The sequence below is a fragment of the Conger conger genome, chromosome 14 (genome assembly GCF_963514075.1).
Source record: "Conger conger chromosome 14, fConCon1.1, whole genome shotgun sequence".
Lineage (NCBI taxonomy): Eukaryota > Metazoa > Chordata > Actinopteri > Anguilliformes > Congridae > Conger > Conger conger.
The window spans coordinates 46,180,926-46,188,425 of NC_083773.1; the positions used below are offsets into that span (position 1 = coordinate 46,180,926).

Sequence of the window (7,500 nt, forward strand, 5' to 3'; positions counted from 1 at the left end):
TGACATTTTAAAGGTCTGGATGTGGGACACATACCCCAGTCTGTCTCTGGTGTGACATTTTAAAGGTCTGGATGTGGGACACATACCCTAGTCTGTCTCTGGTGTGACATTTTAAAGGTCTGGATGTGGGACACATACCCCAGTCTGTCTCTGGTGTGACATTTTAAAGGTCTGGATGTGGAACACATACCCCAGTCTGTCTCTGGTGTGACATTTTAAAGGTCTGGATGTGGGACACATACCCAGTCTGTCTCTGGTGTGACATTTTAAAGGTCTGGATGTGGACACATACCCCAGTCTGTCTCTGGTGTGACATTTTAAAGGTCTGGATGTGGGACACATACCCTAGTCTGTCTCTGGTGTGACATTTTAAAGGTCTGGATGTGGGGTATGTGTTTTATTCCTTTCCTTTTTTGTTGTTATTTGGCAGCCTCCTGCTTTCTCTCTCTCCTCCCTCTTTCCTGCTTTCTCTCTCTCCTGCTTTCTCTTTCCCTCTCTGTCCCTCCTGCTTTCTCTCTGTCTCTCTTTCCTGCTTTTGCTTTCTCTCTCTTTGTCTCTCTTTCCCGCTTTCTCTTTATTTCTCTCTCTGTCGCTCTGCTTTCTCTCTCTCTGCCCCCCCCCCCCCCCCCCCCCCCCCCACCCTTGCGACGCAGATGGCAACAGCTGAGAATGACGTCGCTGTATCCCTGCAACACAGTGTGCCTGTGAAATAGGGAGGGAACAGCAAGGGAGAGGGAGAGAGGTGGAGAGAGATGGAGAGATGGAGAGACGGAGAGACGGAGGGAGAGAGGTGGAGAGAGAGATGGAGAGACGGAGGGAGAGAGATAGAGAGAGCGATGGAGATGGAGAGTGAGAGGGTGAAATAGAGTTTTTTCAGAGTTCAAGAGAATTTCATAAATCTCCTTGATGGTGAGAAACTCCTCCTCCTCCTGGACGTGGAAGGAAGGTGTGTGGCCATAGCAGCACAATGTATTTCTGCCTGAGAGTCAGTGTGTGGCAATGATGAAGACAATGACAAATCATATTATTCTCTTGATATTATTATTTTTGTTGTTTTTTATTGTATTATTATAACTGCTGACTTAATTGTTCATGTTTTACTTTTACCTGCTGTTATATACTTGTATGTTTCATGTTTGCTTTGGCATTACGTACCTATGTATTTCCTACCTGCCGCACCCCCCCATGTGCGTCTGTGTGTCTGTGTGTGTCTGTGTGTGTCTGTGTGTGTCTGTGTGTGTCTGTCTGTGTCTGTGTGTCTCCCTGTGTGTGTCCCTGTGTGTGTCCCTGTGTGTGCCTGTGTCCCTGTGTGCGCCTGTGTCCCTGTGTACATCTGTGTGTGCCTGTGTATGCATCTGTGTGTGCCTGTGTATGCATCTGTGTACATTTGTGTGCGCCTGTGTGCATGTGTGTGTGCCTGTGTCCCTGTGTACATCTGTGTGTGCCTGTGTGTGCATCTGTGTACGCATCTGTGTACATCTGTGTGTGCATGTGTGTGCATCTGTGTGTGCCTGTGTCCCTGTGTACATCTGTGTGTGCATCTGTGTACATCTGTGTGTGCATCTGTGTGCGTCTGTGTGTGCCTGTGTGTGCATCTGTGTACATCTGTGTGTGCCTGTGTGTGCATCTGTGTACATCTGTGTGTGCCTGTGTGTGCATCTGTGTGCGTCTGTTTGCCTGTGTGGCGCGAGCCCAGCACACACACAATTTGAGCCGTCGCACCCTGGAGATTTCCCCTGCTCCAGCAATGTGTGTGTGTGTGTGGAAGCAGCTCAGCTCTCACTCGGAGTGTGTGTATAATGTGTGTGTGTGTGTGTGTGTGTGTGTGTGTGTGTGTGTGTGTGTGTGTGTGTGTGTGTGTGTGTGTGTGAGTGTGCGTGCGTGCGTGTGCGCTCGGTGCAGTGCTGGGCTGTGTGTGTGTGTGTGTGTGTGTGTGTGTGTACGTGTGGGTGTCCTCTCTCTGATGCAGTGCAGCACAGTGACGTAGAGAGCTGAGGACTCCCCCACACTGGGAATCCCTCCTCAGCACTGCAGCTCAGCTAACCAACGCATCTGTCCTCCAATTCCTGAAGCATACTGTTCTTTAATGTTCATCACATTATTACAGCATACTGTTCTTTAATGCTCATCACATTATTACAGCTTACTGTTCTTTCATGTTCATCACATTATTACAGCATACTGTTCTTTAATGCTCATCACATTACAGCATACTGTTCTTTAATGCTCATCACATTATTACAGCTTACTGTTCTTTAATGCTCATCACATTATTACAGCTTACTGTTCTTTAATGTTCATCACATTAGTACAGCATACTGTTCTTTAATGTTCATCACATTATTACAGCATACTCTTCTTTAATGCTCATCACATTACAGCTTACTGTTCTTTAATGCACATCACATTATTACAGCATACTGTTCTTTAATGCTCATCACATTAGTACAGCATACTGTTCTTTAATGTTCATCACATTAGTACAGCATACTGTTCTTTAATTTTCATCACATTATTACAGCTTACTGTTCTTTAATGTTCATCACATTACAGCTTACTGTTCTTTAATGCACATCACATTATTACAGCATACTGTTCTTTAATGTTCATCACTTTAGTACAGCATACTGTTCTTTAATGTTCATCACATTAGTACAGCATACTGTTCTTTAATTTTCATCGCATTATTACAGCTTACTGTTCTTTAATGCTCATCACATTACAGCTTACTGTTCTTTAATGCTCATCACATTATTACAGCTTACTGTTCTTTAATGCTCATCACATTACAGCTTACTGTTCTTTAATGCTCATCACATTATTACAGCTTACTGTTCTTTAATGCTCATCACATTATTACAGCTTACTGTTCTTTAATGCACATCACATTATTACAGCATACTGTTCTTTAATGTTCCTCACATTATTACAGCATACTGTTCTTTAATGCTCATCACATTATTACAGCATACTGTTCTTTAATGTTCCTCACATTATTACAGCATACTGTTCTTTAATGTTCATCACATTAGTACAGCATAATGTTCTTTAATGTTCATCACATTAGTACAGCATACTGTTCTTTAATGCTCATCACATTATTACAGCATACTGTTCTTTAATGTTCATCACATTAGTACAGCATAATGTTCTTTAATGTTCATCACATTAGTACAGCATACTGTTCTTTAATGCTCATCACATTATTACAGCTTACTGTTCTTTAATGCTCATCACATTACAGCTTACTGTTCTTTAATGCTCATCACATTATTACAGCGTACTGTTCTTTAATGCTTATCACATTATTACAGCTTACTGTTCTTTAATGTTCATCACATTACAGCTTACTGTTCTTTAATGTTCATCACATTATTACAGCTTACTGTTCTTTAATGCTCATCACATTATTACAGCTTACTGTTCTTTAATGCACATCACATTATTACAGCTTACTGTTCTTTAATGCTCATCACATTATTACAGCTTACTGTTCTTTAATGCTCATCACATTATTACAGCTTACTGTTCTTTAATGTTCATCACATTATTACAGCATACTGTTCTTTAATGTTCATCACATTATTACAGCTTACTGTTCTTTAATGTTCATCACATTATTACAGCTTACTGTTCTTTAATGCTCATCACATTACAGCTTACTGTTCTTTAATGTTCATCACATTATTACAGCATACTGTTCTTTAATGCTCATCACTTTATTACAGCTTACTGTTCTTTAATGTTCATCACATTATTACAGCATACTGTTCTTTAATGTTCATCACATTATTACAGCATACTGTTCTTTAATGTTCATCACATTATTACAGCATACTGTTCTTTAATGCTCATCACATTACAGCTTACTGTTCTTTCATGTTCATCACATTATTACAGCTTACTGTTCTTTCATGTTCATCACATTATTACAGCTTACTGTTCTTTAATGCTCATCACATTATTACAGCATACTGTTCTTTAATGTTCATCACATTATTACAGCTTACTGTTCTTTCATGTTCATCACATTATTACAGCTTACTGTTCTTTCATGTTCATCACATTATTACAGCATACTGTTCTTTCATGTTCATCACATTATTACAGCTTACCGTTCTTTCATGTTCATCACATTATTACAGCTTACTGTTCTTTCATGTTCATCACATTATTACCGCATACTGTTCTTTAATGTTCTTCACATTATTACAGCTTACTGTTCTTTAATGTTCATCACATTATTACAGCTTACTGTTCTTTAATTCTCATCACATTATTACAGCTTACTGTTCTTTAATTCTCATCACATTATTACAGCATACTGTTCTTTAATGCTCATCACATTACAGCTTACTGTTCTTTAATGCTCATCACATTATTACAGCATACTGTTCTTTAATGTTCTTCACATTATTACAGCTTACTGTTCTTTAATGCTCATCACATTATTACAGCTTACTGTTCTTTAATGCTCATCACATTATTACAGCATACTGTTCTTTAATGCTCATCACATTATTACAGCTTACTGTTCTTTAATGTTCATCACATTATTACAGCTTACTGTTCTTTAATGTTCATCACATTATTACAGCATACTGTTCTTTAATGTTCATCACATTATTACAGCATACTGTTCTTTAATGTTCATCACATTATTACAGCATACTGTTCTTTAATGCTCATCACATTACAGCTTACTGTTCTTTCATGTTCATCACATTATTACAGCATACTGTTCTTTAATGCTCATCACATTATTACAGCATTCTGTTCTTTAATGTTCATCACATTATTACAGCATTCTGTTCTGCACAAAGAGTAGTAGTAGGAGGGCCCTTATTCGAGCAGGGTATTGTGGAAAGTGGAGTCCCACATGGATCGGGGTCACTGCTCTACAAGTTCTACATGTGGCAAATAAAAAGATATGGCAGGATTACTTCATGGGTGGTACAAAATTGGAAGATTACGTTACGTTAATGGCATTTTGGCCATTAACGTACAGTTGATTAGACTAAGCAGGAGACAATCCTCCCCTGGAGCAATGCAGGGTTAAAGGCCTTGCTCAAGGGCCCAACGGCAGTGCGGATCTTATTGTGGCTACAACGGGGATCAAACCACTGACCTTGCGTGTCCCAGTCATGCACCTTAACCACTATGCTACAGGCAGCCCTAGGGTGGTAATAGTTGATCAAAGCCTTTCAGGTTCTTGCCAATGTGCTGTAGCAGTAAAAAAAAAGGCCAACGGGATGCTAGGATACATAGCTAAGAGTATTGTGTATAAAGCTTTACTTGTTATACTCAGTTCTGGGGACCACACTATAAGAAAGATATAGAGGCACTGGAAATGGTTCAGGGAAGGGCAACCAGAATGATTCAATGTATAAAAGATAAAAGTTAGGAGGGAAGACTTAATATGCTTAATCTCTTTAAGCTTAGTAAAAGGAGGCTAAGGGGTGATTTGATTGAGGCTTTTAAATTCATAAAGAGATTAACAAAGTGAACTACAGGCGACTCTTCAGGGTGAGTTCGCTTAGCAAAACGAGGAGGCATGAATGGATCAATTCTGCACAGATATTAAGTATTTTGTCACACAGAGAGTAGTCACTATGTGGAATAACTTGCCAGGGCATGTTGTAGAGGCAGAAACACTGGGAGGTTTTTTGTCAGCACATCGAAAACAAACTTAACTGCCCATTAGGGGTGGACAGTGAGTCAGTCAAAAATAACATTGCCAAAAAGAGTCCAGTTCCACTTCTGGGCTGACAGGCATGGGTCATCCTATATAGTTTTTACCTAACATACTGCCCCTAAGCTGCATCTGGGTCCAGCTAAAGCAAGTCTTATTTTATCCAAAAGCCATTTGTGTGATGAAAGTGTTGTTGTGCTGTAAAACCAGCATTGGGCCCCTTCTCCCAGAGACTACGGGAGGCGGTTTCCCGGTTTGTAATTAGCTCGTCTCTGGATCCTCGTCTCCGGATGGGTTCAGCTCAGCTGGCCGGCCGCAGACCCTGTTTCTGTGGCTCAACTCTGGTCCTCATGTTGACAAACTGCAATAACTGGCTCCAAAGGCAATCAAGAGCCTAGAGTCAAGACTAGATGCTGAAACCTTTCTTATACGTGCGCTAACGAAGCTGTTGAATACACCTGACTAATCAGACACACCTGAGAAGCCAACTGTCCAGTTACTTTTGGTCCCCTAAAATGGGGTGGGGGGTGTAATTCCAAAATGCATCACATGTGAGTGAGTGAGTGAGTGAGTGAGTATTCTAGTGTGTTCTGATGGTTTCTCCCCCTCCTGCAGGACCTCTCCCGTTCCTGCGCCATGTCGGAGGAGTGAGGAGGCGGAGACTGAGCGTTTCACCGGCAACCCCCTGCTGCTGCCCCCCCCCCCCCCCCCCCCCCGGAGAAGGAGCCTGCTATGGAATGCCCTCACCTCCCCTCCCCAGCCAGCTGCCCCAAGTAGGACCGCCCCGTGATCCCGCCCCGCTCTGGGACCTGGCACTGCTCTCCTGAACTCAGCCATAGGTACAGTCCTGGAGGGCCACTGTGTCTGCAGGTTTAACTCCAGTCCTGGAGGGCCACGGTGACTACATGTTTAACTGCAGTCATGGAGGGCCACAGTGTCTGCACGTTTAACTGCAGTCCTGGAGGGCCGCAGTGTCTGCAGGTTTAACTCCAGTCCTGGAGGGCCACTGTGTCTGCACGTTTAACTGCAGTCCTGGAGGGCCACTGTGTCTGCACGTTTAACTCCAGTCCTGGAGGGCCACAGTGTCTGCAGGTTTAACTCCAGTCCTGGAGGGCCACTGTGTCTGCAGGTTTAACTCCAGTCCTGGAGGGCCGCAGTGTCTGCAGGTTTAACTCCAGTCCTGGAGGGCCACTGTGTCTGCAGGTTTAACTCCAGTCCTGGAGGGCCGCAGTGTCTGCAGGTTTAACTCCAGTCCTGGAGGGCCACTGTGTCTGCACGTTTAACTCCAGTCCTGGAGGGCCGCAGTGTCTGCAGGTTTAACTCCAGTCCTGGAGGGCCACAGTGTCTGCAGGTTTAACTCCAGTCCTGGAGGGCCACTGTGTCTGCAGGTTTAACTCCAGTCCTGGAGGGCCGCAGTGTCTGCAGGTTTAACTCCAGTCCTGGAGGGCCACTGTGTCTGCACGTTTAACTCCAGTCCTGGAGGGCCGCAGTGTCTGCAGGTTTAACTCCAGTCCTGGAGGGCCACTGTGTCTGCAGGTTTAACTCCAGTCCTGGAGGGCCGCAGTGTCTGCAGGTTTAACTCCAGTCCTGGAGGGCCGCAGTGTCTGCAGTTTTAACTCCAGTCCTGGAGGGCCGCAGTGTCTGCAGGTTTAACTCCAGTCCTGGAGGGCCGCAGTGTCTGCAGTTTTAACTCCAGTCCTGGAGGGCCGCAGTGTCTGCAAGTTTAACTCCAGTCCTGGAGGGTCGCAGTGTCTGCAGGTTTAACTCCAGTCCTGGAGGGCCGCAGTGTTTGCAGGTTTAACTCCAGT

General features: G+C 43.5%; 1 protein-coding gene across 1 annotated transcript in view; it reads left to right on the forward strand.

Annotated features, from left to right (window-relative positions):
- Nucleotides 1–7,500, forward strand: part of LOC133110134 (R3H domain-containing protein 2) — a 93,844-nt gene that overhangs the window by 41,083 nt on the left and 45,261 nt on the right. Inside the window, 1 exon segment of the mRNA XM_061220015.1 lies at nt 6,308–6,531. The gene's annotated coding sequence lies outside the window, so the exon portion shown is untranslated.